General features: G+C 39.2%; 1 protein-coding gene and 1 pseudogene across 4 annotated transcripts in view; one reads left to right on the top strand and one right to left on the bottom strand.

The window, feature by feature from the left end:
• Positions 1–16,236, bottom strand: part of LUZP2 (leucine zipper protein 2) — a 480,337-nt gene that overhangs the window by 194,196 nt on the left and 269,905 nt on the right. The gene's annotated exons all lie outside the window — the stretch shown is intronic.
• LOC102447212 (peroxiredoxin-4-like) lies at positions 5,434–6,643 on the top strand (annotated as a pseudogene).

The following is a 16,236-nucleotide window of genomic DNA, read 5'->3' as shown; positions in this document are numbered from 1 at the left end:
GGGGCCAAAAGGGAGTGGATTTATATGGTGCCATGTATCACAGGTATGAAATTATCCTTTATTTCCTATTAAATGAATATCTGCTTCTACTCACTTCTTTGTCCACCCAAATATCTGTTTCACACAACCCTCTACGAAGGAATTACAATTTATTGAGCCACCAATATTCTGTTGTGAACTCAATAAACAAAAAAATAAGAACAAGACAGAGAGGGGAAATTCATAGAGGCTTTGATTTCTATGCTGTTGCATCAGTTCCAGCTCTAATCAATAGTTACTTAGAACATGTAATTTACTGTTTATGTTCAGATACTACAGTATTTATAAAACTAAAAAATGAGGCAGGATAAAACTCGTCAGAGTTGTTACTACCCATTTGGTGGCCAACTCAAGTCAGTTGGAACACCAAATGAGTCACCACAAAAGCCAGTACTTGACTGGCTTGTCTGGCAGGTTACAGATTGAATGACCTTGGAGACGGAAGTACCCTTTCTGTTCCAGGAATAATTCCTTGCTAGGAAAGGGTTAAGCATGTTTGTTGGGCAGCCAATCTTTCACAAATGCCAAAATTCACTTGGAAAATTAAAATAAACATGAAAATACCATAATAAAAAGGAAGGTGCTTGAAGCCACATTCACAACAATGGGAGAGCTTGGAACTGTGCCAGTGAGGGAGAGAGACTAGTTTAATTATATGCCAGATGGTACCAATGACAGCAGCCGTGAGAGTGGGAGGTTGACAAGGACATGCTGTAAAGAAGCCCCTATGAAGATGCGTCATTGCTGCTTCAGCTGCGGTGCAGAGAAGGGGAGAATGCACTTTAGTAGCAACAAACCCACAGGGATACAGAGGATGGAGGCAAACAAGTTAGGATATGAAAGAAAGTTGAAGTAAAAAGATTCCCATATTAATACAATAGTTTACTTAGTTGACAGGTTGCTACTGCAGGCAAGTCATGCCTAATCTTCACAGAGAATTTAGTGTAGCTAAACAGATTCCCTGACCAAGGAAATCCAGTGCTGAGATGGGTGGCTAGAAAGACTGAGAAGAGTGATGGACTGGGTTAACGTGCAAAAAGTAATGTGGAAAACCTGAAAGCCTAAGCAGTTGACACATTGTACGCAGCAGAATGTACAAATGAGAGCTGCCAAGACATTTTCAATTGAAAATAGAACTTAAAAACAAAAAGAAAGAAAAAAGTGAAAAGCATCCATGTTGCATGAAATATTTTGTTTTCAATGTCATAGCTGTGTTGGTGCCACGATAGAAAGATGAGGTGGTAGTGTAACCGTACCGGACTCAAACCGGTGTAACAGAATGACACGGATGCCCGAAGGAGGATTTACCAGACCTTTATTAATCAGCGCTGATGGTCGTCCCCTTGAGCTTTACAGCAAAAATGGCGAGGGGCGACCCCGCGCTGCTCTGTGCATAGCTTTTTATCGGAAACATGAATAACAGTTTGATTGGCTTTTGCATTTCATTGGTTAAAGCATTTCATTGGTTAAAGCACAGCAGTACATTATTTTTTAACGTTCACGATTGGTGTTTCGGTAGCTAGGGAGGAGTTCTCTTATCTCATACCTACGTGTGGTTTTACTTCCTCATAGCTATGTTGCTAATCTCTGCCTGTCGCAAGCTAGAGAATGTGAAATATAGCTTCATTCTTGCTTAAGAGGCTAGTGGGCCTCTAACTGCTATTAGGCCAGTTCCTTATCTTTTTCGGGCAAGGGGCAAATTCCACTACAGTAGAGGCAATATCTTTTACTAGTCCAATATCTATTAGTGAAAGAGACAAACTTTCAAGGTTCACAGAGATCTCTTCTTTAGGTCTAGTAGACCTGAAGACTTCTGTGTAGGTCAGACATTGTCTCTTTCAGTAGCAGAAGCTGGTTCAGTAAAAGATATTATCTCACCATCTTGCTTCTTTGAAAAATATTGGCTTTAATTGAAACACCAAGCATCCTAAAAATGAAATATAAATCATCCAAAAAGCAAAAATTGCCATTTGAAAATACCATTATTGGTCTTTTGAGAGCTGTATTTCATGTGGTCTGTAGCTACAAGACTGGTTGGAAATCTTTTCTCTTGGTGGGCTCTGTGGGGCCCCATCAGATGCTAGGCCTTATATCCTTGCTTGTCCGGGGGGGTAAAATTTCACAGTACTTCCACTGTTAGTCCAGGATCTGGATACACCGCCTCAACACCTCATCTATGCTACCTGCTTATTACAGTGCAGGTCCAACTAACACCTGAGTTTCTTTCCTTTTGGAAACCTTAGACAGCAAAATAGCAACCATTTATTAGCAAAAGGAACAACCATTAGATAAAACAATTATAACAGTCTACACACATTTTAGACCCATTTAATGACATTCTTCACTGCTAACTGTGTTGGGCTATGTCTACACTACACTAATGTATCACAAAAGGTAGTAAATTGAGCTCCACAATTTGCGTACCTTTTTCTGATAGTTTTTTTCAGAAGAGGCTTTTCCGAAATTTGGCCTGTCTACATCAGGCCAAACTTTGGAAAAGCCTCCTCTTTCGGAAGAGGCCTTATTCCTCATGGGAGGAGGAAGACAAGGCTTTCAAAAGAGCACATCTGCTCTTCCGCAAAAAAAAGAGGAAGAGCAGACCTGTTCTCTGGATGCAGCAGTGTTTTTCTGGAATACCTCTGATATCCTGGAAAAACCCTGTAGTGCAGACATAGGCTTGGATAGGCTTCCTTCTTTAGTTCCAAGAAAAGTTACATTCTTTTGGGATCCACTCTGGTCTGTGTTTGCCTTTCAGTGATGGCTGTTTCATTGTTTGGAAAATACATTTTGGTGTACAGATCAAAATTCACCACTGAGCACCTTTAGCTTTGTCATAGGTGCTTTCAGCTCCCATTTTTCTCTGTGGGTAGCGGTTCAAAATACATCTTCCATGATGAATTGCAGTGACTCAGCAAGAGGGAAAAGGGGTTGCATCCAGAGAGTGAATCCCACATAGGGAGGAGAATGGAGCTATCAAGAACCCAACATACAACTTCCATGTGTCTCTGCGGTACCATTTCTGGATAGATATTCTCACTTTTCATCAACACTTTTGGTGGAAAATGTGGGTTTTTTTTAATTTCTAAAAAATTGAAATAAAATATCTAGTGGGGAAAAGCTCTAGTATAAAGGTTATTTCCAACTAGTTCTAGTATAAAGGTTATTTCTCAAGGGTTGAGTCTGTTTTAACTATGATAACTATCATAACGATCATAACCTTGCCACCTAAATGGTTCCCCTGTATTCAGCAAGATATAATTGTATTGCTTTTAGATTAGCTGTAATTTGACCTTCCTCTTAATTTGTAGATTAACCTTTTTTAGTTTAAGCTACTTTCCTTTCTAAACAATTCTTAGGATATCCACAGTGTAAAATATCTGCTGTAGTAAGGAAAACAAACTGCAGACCTTCGGGGTAAAGCAGACCACACCACTCTGTACAGGAAATAGGCCTAACACTACACAACTGAATAGGGTGACCATATTTCCCCATGCTGAATACCTGGTAAAATTACTCATATTCATGCAAGTTCAATGGCAATCAATGAAAACTATGCAGCACAAATGTTCAATTAACATCAAGTTGACTGAGCCCAAAGAAACAGTGTGTAACTGGAGACTTATTTACCTCGTTATCTTTAAGGTTTGTATGGGGAGAGGTGACACACACACACACACACACACACACACACATTCCTATACACTGCTCTCACACAGGGATTGGGAGACTGACCAACCTGAGCCAACCTGCTGGGATAGAGGTGAACAGGAACAGCAAGGAGATAACAATGAGAGAGTAAGCAAATAAAGGGCCAGTAGATGGGCACCAGAGGTGACTCATGACTGGCCATCCCCTTCCAGCACTCACCAGCCACCCTAGCAAGCAGCGAGTGATAGCTGGAAGTGGGGCAATGAGAGCCTGTTGGCCAAGAGCCGGCATGCAGCAGGAGAAGAGGCTGGCTCTGCATGCTGCAGCTTTGCCTAATCAGCAGTCTTGCACACACACACACCCATAATCAGCCACTACACTACTCCTCATTCATTGATGGTGTGTGGGCAGCTAGTGAACAAGGATCAGGTCAGCAGCTGGGCCCTCCAGCACTGATGGGAGGGGAGACAGCAAATATGGGACAAGTGGTCTATTTTTTAAAAAAAAGCAGGGATACCGTCAGGAGAGCTTAAATATGGGACTTGTCCCTTTAAAAACAGACATCTGATCACCCTATAGCTCTAGTAAGGGAGAGCGTAGTGATCTTTGATTGACTTCACCAGTAAATATAGATTATCATGAACTAGAGTCAGACCACTATGGATTTATGCCGCAATATTAATACTTGGATTTTAATTTCCAAACGCAACAGTGTTTAGATTTGGGGGGCTGGTTCAAGTATCTCTTTAGAAATTAAGGTGACTGAAATCCTAGTTAGTTCACTCTTTGCTGAATGTTAGGGTTCTAGTGGATAAGTGCAAAGAAAAATACATTCCTTTCATTTACATTTTATGCAGACGTACCTACATTTTTGTTACCACTCCTACATGCAACGTTTAACAATTATTTAACAACGTATTAAATATTTGCCCCACTTCAGTGGCAATAGAATCCTTATGTGTAATCATCATCTTGACAAGCTGCACAAACTGCTTCCAATTTTAATTTCTTGATGATCAGCCAGCAGGAAAGGAATTTCTTCTTTCAGCAATTGGTTAGTTTCATTAAGAAGATTATTGTTTGCATTCCTCTAGAAGCATCAGAAACAGCATATTATGCTTGATGATCTCTTCTGGTATCCCTCTGTCATGCCCTTGTTTACAGTGAAACATGCACTAAGAAACACCAGCAGTAGGTTATCTACCTATCTTAAGCAACCTTTTTAAAGAATCCCTAGGAGGTTTCCAGTACCATTTTGTTCAACTTTCAGTTATAGGCCATCTGTACTAGGCCATCAACTGCATGTTCCCTTGGGATGTCATTTAAGGCAAGTTTCACTGTGTTTTCATGTGTATTCTGATAGTCACTAACTTACATGAATCAAACTCCAGCTAATAACAATAATTAAATATACTATAATTTTTTCTTGCAGGGTTTCTTTCATATAGTAGATCACAAAACACTCCAGAGGAAGAATCAATTTCTCCTCACAATCAACCTTGTGAAGGAAGTCAAAGGGTAAAATTAGTCTTCTTACTCAAGGGACAAGGATGCGTAGTTTTAAATGTTGATTGGCATGGATGTTTGATGGCCAAACATATTTGGGTCTTCACTGGAATGTATTTTTGCCTGCGGAACTAAATATTGACATGGCAGGAAACGAGGAGGAGGAAATAGTCTGGGATTAAGGAACTTCAACAATAATTCCTGAGGCACTCGATACAGTTGCTGTTGGATGGCCTTGGAGGCAGTGTGGTATTAGCTGGCACTGTGCTGGGTGCTGGTGGGGCATGGGGCAGCGCAGGAGGCACAGGCAGAGAAGTGCCATTACTCCACAGGGGGGCCAGATCTACCCCAAGGAGGTGGTCCGTGTGCACAGCTCCAACAACTCCCTGCATCTCAACCAGGCCAAGATCTCCAAGTCAGTACCTTATTGGGAAGGCACAGTGGTAACTAATGGGGAGTTTAAAGAGCTGAAATTAACAGATTATCAAGGAATATATCTTGTTTTTTCTTCTACCCTCTTGATTTCAGATTTGTGTGTCCAACTGAAATTATTACCTCCAGTGACAGAATCGAAGAATTCAGAGCAATAAGCACTGAAGTGGTAGCATGTTCTGTTGACACACAATTCACTCACTTAGCATGGATTAATACCTCATGAAAACAAGGAAGACTTGGACAAATGAAGATCCCGCTTCTTTCAGATTTGACATACCAGATTTCTAAGCATTATGGAGTATATCTAGTTGATCAAGGACACCCACCTAGGGCGTGTCTCCACAGCAGGGCTTAACTGGAAATGAGCTGTGCAAACTGAGTTACGTCAGTTGCATAGATTATTTTGAGAAAGCTTATTTCGAGTTTTGGTGCTGACTACACAGCACTTATGTCGAAATAGAGCACTCTTCCTCCAACTTCCCTTATTCCTCATAAAATGAGGGTTACAGGAGTCAGAGTAAGAAGTCCTTCAGCTTGACAGTATTTCAACATTACTTTGAAATAACTGCTGGCTGTGTAGACGTAGACTATGTTATTTCGAAATAATGCTCGTTATTTTGAAATAGTGTTGCTGTGTCGATCTAGCTTCAGAGGCCTTTTCAGAATTGATGATAAGAGGGTCCTTCAACAGATAACAATGAATGATCTTCCTGTCAACAGATCAGTGGATGAAACACTTCATCTAGTACAAGCATTCCAGTACACTGACAAACATGGAGAAGCTTCAGGGGGTAGCCAAGTTAGTTTGTACAAGATAAACTTAAAAATCTACCAGACCATTTGTTGTTTCTTAAGTTTAAACATGGAGAAGTTTTCCCTGCTGGTTGGAAACCTGGCAGTGAAACAATTATCCCAGATCCAGCTGATAAACTGAAGTATTTTATAAACTCATCTGAAGCTTGCTTCTACTAAGCCAGTGGTTTGCACCACGGTGCCCACGGGCGCCATGGCGCCCGCCGGGGCATTTATGTGCACCCGCCTAGTGACCAGGGCCAGCCTGAGCCATTCTTGCACCCTGGGCCCCAGGCACCCAGTGCATGCATGGCCCCCACCCCAGGCGCCCAGCAGCCCCAAAAGGTTGAGGACCACTGTACTAAGCTATATAATGGACATGAGAGCTAAAATTGCAACCTTCTCTCTAAGATCTAATGTGGGGATTCTCTTTGCCATGTCTAACAGACTGATTACTGACTTCCTATCTCCTCAAAACAACAAGGAGTCCTGTGACACCTTAGAGAAACAGATTTATTAGAGCATAAGCTTTTGTGGGTAAAAACCACTTCATCAGATTAACTGGAGTGGATGTTACTATAATGAGGTTAATCAAGTCAGGATGGAAGTGGCTCACAGTATTTGGTGTGGAGATATGAATATCAAAAGAGGGGAAATTGTGTTTGTGGTGTGTTAAAGGAGTTAAAATCCTTATTCAGTCCTAAACTGACAGTGTTGAATTTGCAAATGAACTTGAGTTCAGCTGTCTTCCTTTGTAGTTGGGTTTTGACATTCTTTTGTAGAAGGATAGCTACTTTCAAATCCATTACTGAATGTCCAGGGATGTTAAAGCCTTCCCATGAAGGTTTATGTGTGGTTTGAATTCCAAATTTTACTTGACTGTAGTTGGTCACATAGTAGTGGTTATATTCCCTGATTGGATTAATGCAGCTATTCTCATTTCCAATTAAAGAAAGCACTTATGCTCATGCTTCAGTTTAAACATATACTCAGGGATTTAAACATGTACTTAAATGTCATTGCTGAATAGGCATGCTCTCCTGAATTGGGGCCAAAACACTGTGCTAAGAATCTTTGTAGGAAATGAATGCAAAATTCCTTTTTGACAGTACTAGAGTGTTTGAGATTAACATTTATTTTGGTATATTTGTGGCTGGTGAAACTTGATTCCATTAATGTTCTTGGGAAAGTAAATAGAAAATGAGACCTATTAACCTAATTCAATGAAAAATCCAAAAGCATATTTAAAATCTTTTTTGATCATACTATTTGTCCTGCTCTAATAGACACATTTTGATACTTTTTTTGTAATTGGACAAATGAGTAAATATTTGTGTGCTTTAAAAAATGTAACAGGCAAGACCAGTCAGGAAGAAAAGAGAGAAGAAGGAGGAAGCATCTGCAGTGGGAAAAGGCCAATATTTCTTTAAGGACCTTATACAATATGTCTGCACTGTGATACAAAATCTATAGAACTGAGTCTCAGATCCTGGGTCTGCCAATTCAGGCTGCAGGACTGCTAAACTGTAGTATAGTCATTCGGGTTCTGGCTGGAGCACAACTTTGAGACCATCCCCCCATTTCAGTGTCTCATAATCGGAGAGCCAGAAGCAGGAGAAAGGAGAGATTAGCTTTAATCAGATCAGAAGGAAAAGATTGAAGTGTTTTTGAGCCTGACCTCCAAGTTGTGGATGCAGATTGGAAAACCAAGTCCCATTAGAATTGCCTGGGAGGAAACAGCTTGGTTATGATGGTTTTCTTCTGAGTTTTGTTTGTTTGAAAGACTTTGCTGCAAGTCTAGGGGGAGCCAGGCAAAAAAAGCCCATCTGGAACAAGCCTGTTCATGGCTGCAGCCTGCTACACTGCTCATTAACTCCAATCAGACCCAAAGAGTGTCAATACTCTCAACTACCTCTTTCACCTTGCAATATCAGACAGTGCAACTGTGAGGACACAGTGAGCTAATTCCATCTCTCGGTACAAATCTATCATGTTGTACAGAGTTGTACCAGGATTGAATGTAGCCCATTGAATGTCCCATTATTCAAATAAATCTGCATTACCCTCTGCATTATATGCTACACAACTAGAATTATAATGCACAATTCATTTTATCAGGCACTTTTAAAAAGAAATAGGTAGAGTTTTGTACTTATATAAACTTGTCAAGCTCCTTGGTTCTGTTACATACGTAATCACACAGCATGCACATAGATATTTTTTTTAATATGGCATGGAAGTTTCCATTAACAATTCTGAATCTCAATTTATAGCTGATAAAATTAATAGGACAAGTTTGAAGTAATAAAAAAATCACTTTTGTAATGGTCTTGGGAGTACGCAGAATTTATATTAATGAAGACAAACACAGCAATGTCAGTAGGCAATAGTCCAACATTTGGAAGTCATTTGAATTATGGTAATTGAAGTTGTTTAGTTACTGTCCTCGATGTATTGATCTGGGGTCTCTAAAATTCAAGTGTCATAGCATTGCCATGGCATGGCTTCCTCAATACCTTTAAACTTGGCAAAGCTGTTTGCACATTCCATTATTCCTACTGACATGTCTAAAGTATATTTTAAAATTTTTATTGATACAAATTTTCATTAGGTGGTGGAACAGGTTGCTCTGTAAGAAGGAGGTTTGTGTCTCTGGAAAGTACTCTACCTCCGCCTGCAATTTTTTCAAATTTTATAAACTGGGCTATTAGTCTTCAAAAATCAGGTTTGAATTTGCTTCTTAATAAATATCATGTACAATGTTAACAGAAAGGAAAATTGATTTGTAAATCCAAAAGGAAAAACAGAGTCTGTCTTTGAAACAGAACTTCAATAAATCTTTTTTTTATTTTGTGTAAATATACTACCCTTACTGTAAAGCTGACTTAGAATAAAAAATTGTAATATGAACTTCAGGACATTAAAACAATTGTTGTCTAAGTCCATTTAGGGTTTTATACTGGGAAAATTAAATCAAATTAACTAATTCTCTTTAAATTCACACTTTTATTTAGTTAATTCATATTACCTTTTCTGGTGTCCTCATCCAAGCCCTAAAACTTAGATGGAAAAAAACCTCTTTTTTAATCAAATAGCGTGATTTTTTAAAGAGAATAATCATGTGGTTTATAGCTACATTTCAGGCATCATCTAATCCCATGATTTCTGATTTACAAACCCTACTTGCGCAAATAATATTTTAAAAGTTCTATGCAATATGGCTCCTTTGTATGTAAGAAATCAGCTCCCTGTTCATACAGGGTCATAACTGTTGACATTTTTTAAACATTTGTTATTCAAGCAGAGCCAATAGAGTGGAGTGAACAATCTAGTTAGATGATCGTGAACAGAATTGTTGACTAAACTCTGATTACTTATACTTGAAAGCCGTAGGAATGCACAGATGTCACTGAAGCAATCATTAAAAGGCAGTTAGCTGCAGAAGTCTGTGTGTGAACATAATTTGGCTTGAAGAAATTTGATGTCATGGTAGGCAAGAACAAAAGAAAATAATTCAGGTTCACTTGGAATTCCCAAGCTGATTTGCAGGACTGGGGAAAGACATCTTTGTACTTTAAAGTGAGCACATTTGATAGTGGAAGTTATTGAGATGAAATCTACACAGAACCACATCATGTCATTTTTAGAAGGTCACTTTTCAAAATAAAAAAATGTTTTATGCCTTTTTGAGTTTGTGGAAGGAAAATTATCCATTTTTAATCACATTAAAGAAAGATCAACTAGTCAGAAGTATTGCAAACATTTTCACTAGGTTTTCCCGATTGCAATTATGTCTGAAGTTGACATGAGACATAGAGAAAAAAATAGGGTGTCCCCATTCAGCATAGCATATAAACATATGCTTAGCTATAATTAATGAGAAAAATGTATGCTTAAGCAGTGACCAGAATAAAGTGCTCTCTTAAATCAGCATCATGAATCCTTAATGCTAATGTCACAACTGACATTTCAAACCTTACATTTACTGGATTATTTTAATATGACCTGTGTCTCCTTTTAAATTTCTATGGGCATTTTATTATATTGCCTACTGGTACATTTAATTGCTTTTGGTTAACCATCATGAATTAGACACTAGTAAGGGGGTGCTTTTCCAATTTCTAAGATGCATTTATTAAGAAATTTTGTTTTTCCAGATTTGCATCTTTAACAAATTCTGATTCATCCACTGCCTTGTAACCAGTATAATTGTTTCAGTGCAACTAATCAGATTGATTAGAAGTTTCCAATGCAGAATAAGGATCATCCTAATTATTTCCTAGGTAATAATTTGATTTGTTACATTACATAATTATCCCCCCTTTTAAAAGATTGTTATGTGTGAAACACTCCTGTGTTCACTTGTGACTATCAGCAACCATTTTTTCCAGCAATGAGGACTATAGTAAAAGGCCGAAGTTTTAAAATCTAAGAGATTTAGATACACAATTCCTATTAAAATTAAATGGAAATTGGGCCTCTTAACTCCTTAAGAGGATTTGGAAATCTCATCCTAAATGACCAACCTGATAAAGGGCAAAATATCTTCATATGGGTCAATATGTAAATGCAAGAAGTTTGCAATGCCCATAAATGAGTTAACAGCCATCCAAAAAAAAAAAAAAAAAAAAAAAAAACCCACCTCTGTGAAAATATAAACTGTTGGGATATTTACATTTTTTTCTCTAGCTGTTCACACATTAAAGAAGTCACCTAGAGCAATTAATCTGCACTGGCTTCTTAAAGGTGCAATCTTGACAGTGATGCTATAAAGTATCTTTAAAAAGCACCCTGATGGCTACAGCTTTTCCCTCCATTTGAATACAGGCTGATGGGAAAATCTGATCTCATGCACTTAGGGCAAAATGTACTTTTCAGATCTACCGTGCAAGATGTTATCTTTAATATGGAATTTCTGATATATTACATTACCCCTTTCCATACTGCTAAGCTTCATTATTTATATATACACACTGCATCTTCTCTGCTTCCCCCACTGAATGCCTAAATAAGCTCTTAGCCATGACCTCTTTATCTTGCAGCACATGCTCCTTTGGTTTGTAAAAAAAAGTATAGCTATATAATTCTACTTAGATTAACTATCCATGCCTTTTCCAACTGTCTTTTTCCAATATTTCTATCTGTTTCCGATGTTACAGAATTTAATGTCATTGTTGACGCTGAAATTTTTACATCTAATTGTACAGTTAACATAAATGTACCTGCTGAGGTAATGACATCTGTGAATTTTTTCTCTCTCTCTCTGCCTCAGGAAGCAACTATCACAATTCCACAGCTACTTTAACTGACAAAATGTCAAGCTGTAAAAACTTGTTCCACTGCTTAATAATTTAAAGTTAGTCTAATAAAATGGTGTTCACTGATTAGAGAATCTGTGCTACGAAAAGTGGATGGCAGTTGTAGGAATGGAAGCAGAAAACCTAAAACATTGTAGATGAACAATCCGGAGGAGACAGGAAAAGGTCCAAGTCACAAATACTCTGAGCCTTCACTAGGATTGTGCATGATATAAGAAGGGGGTCTCCAAAGCTCCCTCAGCAGGATGAGCAAAAGCCTTAAAAAGGTTCCATACCCACATCAAGACACAGATTCATCACAAAATATACCATTCAAACTCAGGGTGGTCCACTTCTGTCAGAGACAGGCCACACACTGGACAATCCAAGATGTAAATTAGTATGACAATTCTTTGTTCAGAGCACACTTAGGGCATGTCTACACAGCAGGGCTAAAGCTGAACTAAGATATAAAACTCGAGCTACGTCAATTGCGTATCTTAAGTCGAAATAGCTTATTTTGGTTTTTGGCACTAAGTCCGAGTTAGAGCACTCTTCCTCCGACTTCCCTTACTCCTTGTAAAATGAGGGTTACAGGAGTCAGAGTAAGAAGTCCTCCAGCTCCACACTGTTTTGACATTATGTCGAAGTAATTGCTTACTGTGTAGACACGGACTATGTTATTTCGGAATAACATCAGTTATTCTGAAATAACGCTGCTCTGTAGACATAGCCTTAGATTTTAGGATACCACTGTATCCATAGCTGCACTCTCTTTCACATATTAAATCATGTGTCAAATCTCACTCTGGCTTCAGAGTCCAAATAATCTGCTGTGTTTTTAGGATTTCCACAGGGAGCTCAGGTAAAAATCCTCTTCTAGATTATGGAACTGCTCTCTGGCTACCACTTCAGCCATGAGTTTGCATTGGATCACATGGTCAGTATGTTTCTCTTCTGCTTACAATAGACCTGCATAGTTTTTTCACCACCCTCCAAAAATACTCCAACATGCTGGTACTGAGGTCCATGGACCCTGTGAGTCTACATTTCCTTACCTCTCTACCAGATGCTTGACTGCAGCTGGACACTTTCTTAGAAGAGGAAAGTAGCAAATTAACTTGGATAGGACATAGGTTATTTCATTACTTGATCACAGCCCAGCAGATAATGCTACCTTCTGTCAAAGACAGAATTACTTTTGTAATCTGCAGATTTATAGCCACACAATTTCCAAAGCTCGAGTAAATTGACAGGTCACACCAGTAAACTGATACACATGGGCTCTCTCTCAAAAAGCATGGCAGACTGATAACTCTTATAGGAACAGGCATACTGACTAAACCACCGAATTTTGGCACATCAGCATCAACTGTCATTATGGATTCAGTCTCCAGAACCATTTTTAATCTCTTTTTATTAATATAGCATCTGAGAATTGTAGACTCCTCAATTAAAAAAAAAGAATACGTCTAAGAATTTGCATGGGAGTCTGAAAATAATTGCCATTTTTTATATAGTACATAAGGTCATGTATGAGGAGAGAGCTGACAACTCATGAATGGCCTAGCAGAACAATTAAGGTACCTGTTTCATGGGGGCATATAAATCAATGGTTAGAAGAAAGGTGAGTGTTGCTACTCCCACTGTGATTCCTCAACTATTTTAAACTTCCCCATTGTAAAATATGATTGGACTAGGTTTGACGGTACCAGCTAATTTACTGAATGCTTAAAACGCTGTTGTACACTAATTTAAACATTGCTTTTGTTTGGAATTGAATGGAACAATCTGTTCCTTAGAATTGATTCTCTCTCTCTTTTCTGTCACATGCTCTAGTGCTAATATGATTTACCTTGGCTATTATAAAAGAGGATACTCAGCTGAAGAAATTTTTAAAAAACACTGCATTCGATTAAAATATTTCTAGACATTTTTACACACATTTAGAAGTTAGTGACAGAAAAAAAGCTTATCTAAATACCTAGTCCGTCTCCCTGTCAGGGTCAGATTGTTCCCTAATGTATATTTTACGGTGTTTCAGCGATTCAAGTTCCATTGCTTGATACATTATGAAACTTCCACCACTGCCTTTGGGAAATACATCCATGGTCTGCTAGATCTCTGTTAGGAAATATTCAGTGTCCTTCACACACCCACGCGCATACACACACAAAACCCTCCATCTCCCAAATTCAGCCTACGGTTTTTTCTCCTTAATTTTGCAAATTCTTGCCACTAAACCTGACAACCACAATTTTATAGCGGTATTGTCCTTTTCTCCTCCTGTATGGAGCTCTGAATAATACATAAACCATGAACCTTAAAAAAGGACAGTATCCAGGTTGACAGGCACCAGATCTGATCTCTCGTTCTGTTTTCTATGAAAACCTGACTCGCTTTTTTTAAACAATTGCATCATTACACAGCTACCCTTATGAAAAAATGCAAAGGCTTCAACTGCATTCTGAAAGCCCCTTGTGGCCTGAGGTGGTTCTGCTGCATCCTGCCTGTTTTCCCTTCAGGCAGGGTGCTCAATAAACCCACAAGGGCTTGTGTCCAACAACAATGCATCCTCTTGGGGGCTGGTCTTAGAATACAGTATTTTATACCCTCTTGCCTGAGGTTTGTCTGTCTTCACATTTGTAAGCCTGGCACACCTTTTCAGCACAGCTGTCCTTCAAGCATTCCCTGCTCTCTTCTGAGCATCCACTCTCAGGCCTTCCTACCTGGAATCTTTCCCATCTATTTATCCCTGCAGGAACTCACTGCTCTTTCTACTTAGTGCTCCTCTACATGCTCACAGTTTAAGTTGGCCTCCAGATCCACACCCTCCCTGCCCCCAGGTAAGAATTGCTTGCAGGAGCATCCCACTCTCTGCAGCCTCTACCACAGATTCCTGGTCCTCACTCTTTAGAGACCAGGTCTTTATACATACCAGCTACCTTCTATCCGGCCCTATGGCAAGGCCATTCAATGAAGAACAATATTCTGTCTTAATGGGCCCAGTCCACCCTTTGATTCAAAGGGGAAAAAATCAGGCACTAGGAGCAGCATCTGCATGGCAGGCAATTAAACTGTTATAACTTAGTAGTATTTTAAGCAATATTAATTTTACCCTTCTAGCAGGGCTGGCCTAACGATGAGAAATATAGCAAGAGGGTAACCTCCCAATGACAACTTGGCAAGGGAAAAAGACATTCTGTGGCTGATGAGAACCAAGGGGTCAAACTGCATGGGAACAGCCACGATTCACAGGTTATAGTTCATTCTCGGTTCAGACATCACACCGGGAGCAAGACTTCTCTTCTTGATGGCTCTACAACCTCAGTGTACCTGCTTCTAAGAAAGCACATTATAGTAGCATATTACAGTGTTCTTCCCTGAATGACATGGATCTTAACTTCTGGTATGTATGTGTTCCATGAGTTCCACTAATGAAACCAGGAATGGGATCTGAGAATTCCACAACACACTAAACAGGGGTAATTCCTCTTTGGAAGAAGTATATCCATTGTCTTCATCACCTTTTGAGCACACCAGTGAGGTGCACCCCCTCACCTACACACACACTGACATTTATGTACTCTACTGGAGAGCAATAGGAAATCCAGGAATTGTCCTTATAAAAACAGATGCTAGTAATCTAATGGGCAGTGTTGACTCTGGATGCCAATCCCATTACCTTTCAATATGCAATTTTGGCCATTTCATGTTCTTTGGGGAATGCAACCTGTGGAGAAGCCTTTTTCCAATACACCCTCCCAAAAATTAGATTCCTTTTTTCTATAAGACATTGTACGTGTACTAAAAAAGGTCAGACTGTACAGTCTCATAATTTGCATAAGAAGCATCACAGCAGTGAGGAAGAACATCTTCAGCAGACAGATTGATTTCAATAAATATCTTTTTCTCACCCAGTGAAGCAGTCATCCCTTCTCCTCTTGCCAGCTGGAAGATTAACAATCTTATTACACATGGCCGATAACTTGGAAGATTCTTTCAGGCTTGTAAAATGCCCTTGTGAATCAGCTCAGCAGACATTCCACAGACAATTATGACTAAACTGTAAAGATTCAGTCCTAAAAAGCATCTTTCCAAAGTCAGGGTTCCCAAAAATAGACCTATTTGCCACTGATCTGAATGAGAAATGTCCTGTGTTTGCTCCAGAAGAAGTTTGAAGCCAGGCTACCAGATATATGCTTTGTTCATCTCATGGTCACCAGGGATAATAAATGTCCATCCATTAATCTGATATCAAGAATCTTGAGGCGAGATTCAATCTCAGTCATCATGGTAGCCCCAGTTCGGCTTAGACAATTTTTGAGTTCAGGGTCTAGTGAATCTGTCAACATAGCAGTCCTTCAGAAGCAGACTATCTATAGCCTTTACAGATAGGGTTATTGACCAAGCAGAATTCACCTAAAGATGACTGAATAAATGGGTATGAGATTGCAAAGTTAGCTCCGATCCTTCAGGCTAAAATCCATTACATTGGGATCAGTTTCTCAATTTCATG

The sequence above is a fragment of the Pelodiscus sinensis genome, chromosome 4, assembly GCF_049634645.1.
Source record: "Pelodiscus sinensis isolate JC-2024 chromosome 4, ASM4963464v1, whole genome shotgun sequence".
Lineage (NCBI taxonomy): Eukaryota > Metazoa > Chordata > Testudines > Trionychidae > Pelodiscus > Pelodiscus sinensis.
Note: the sequence above shows the minus strand (reverse complement) of the source record. Positions and strands in the feature narration are given on the sequence as shown.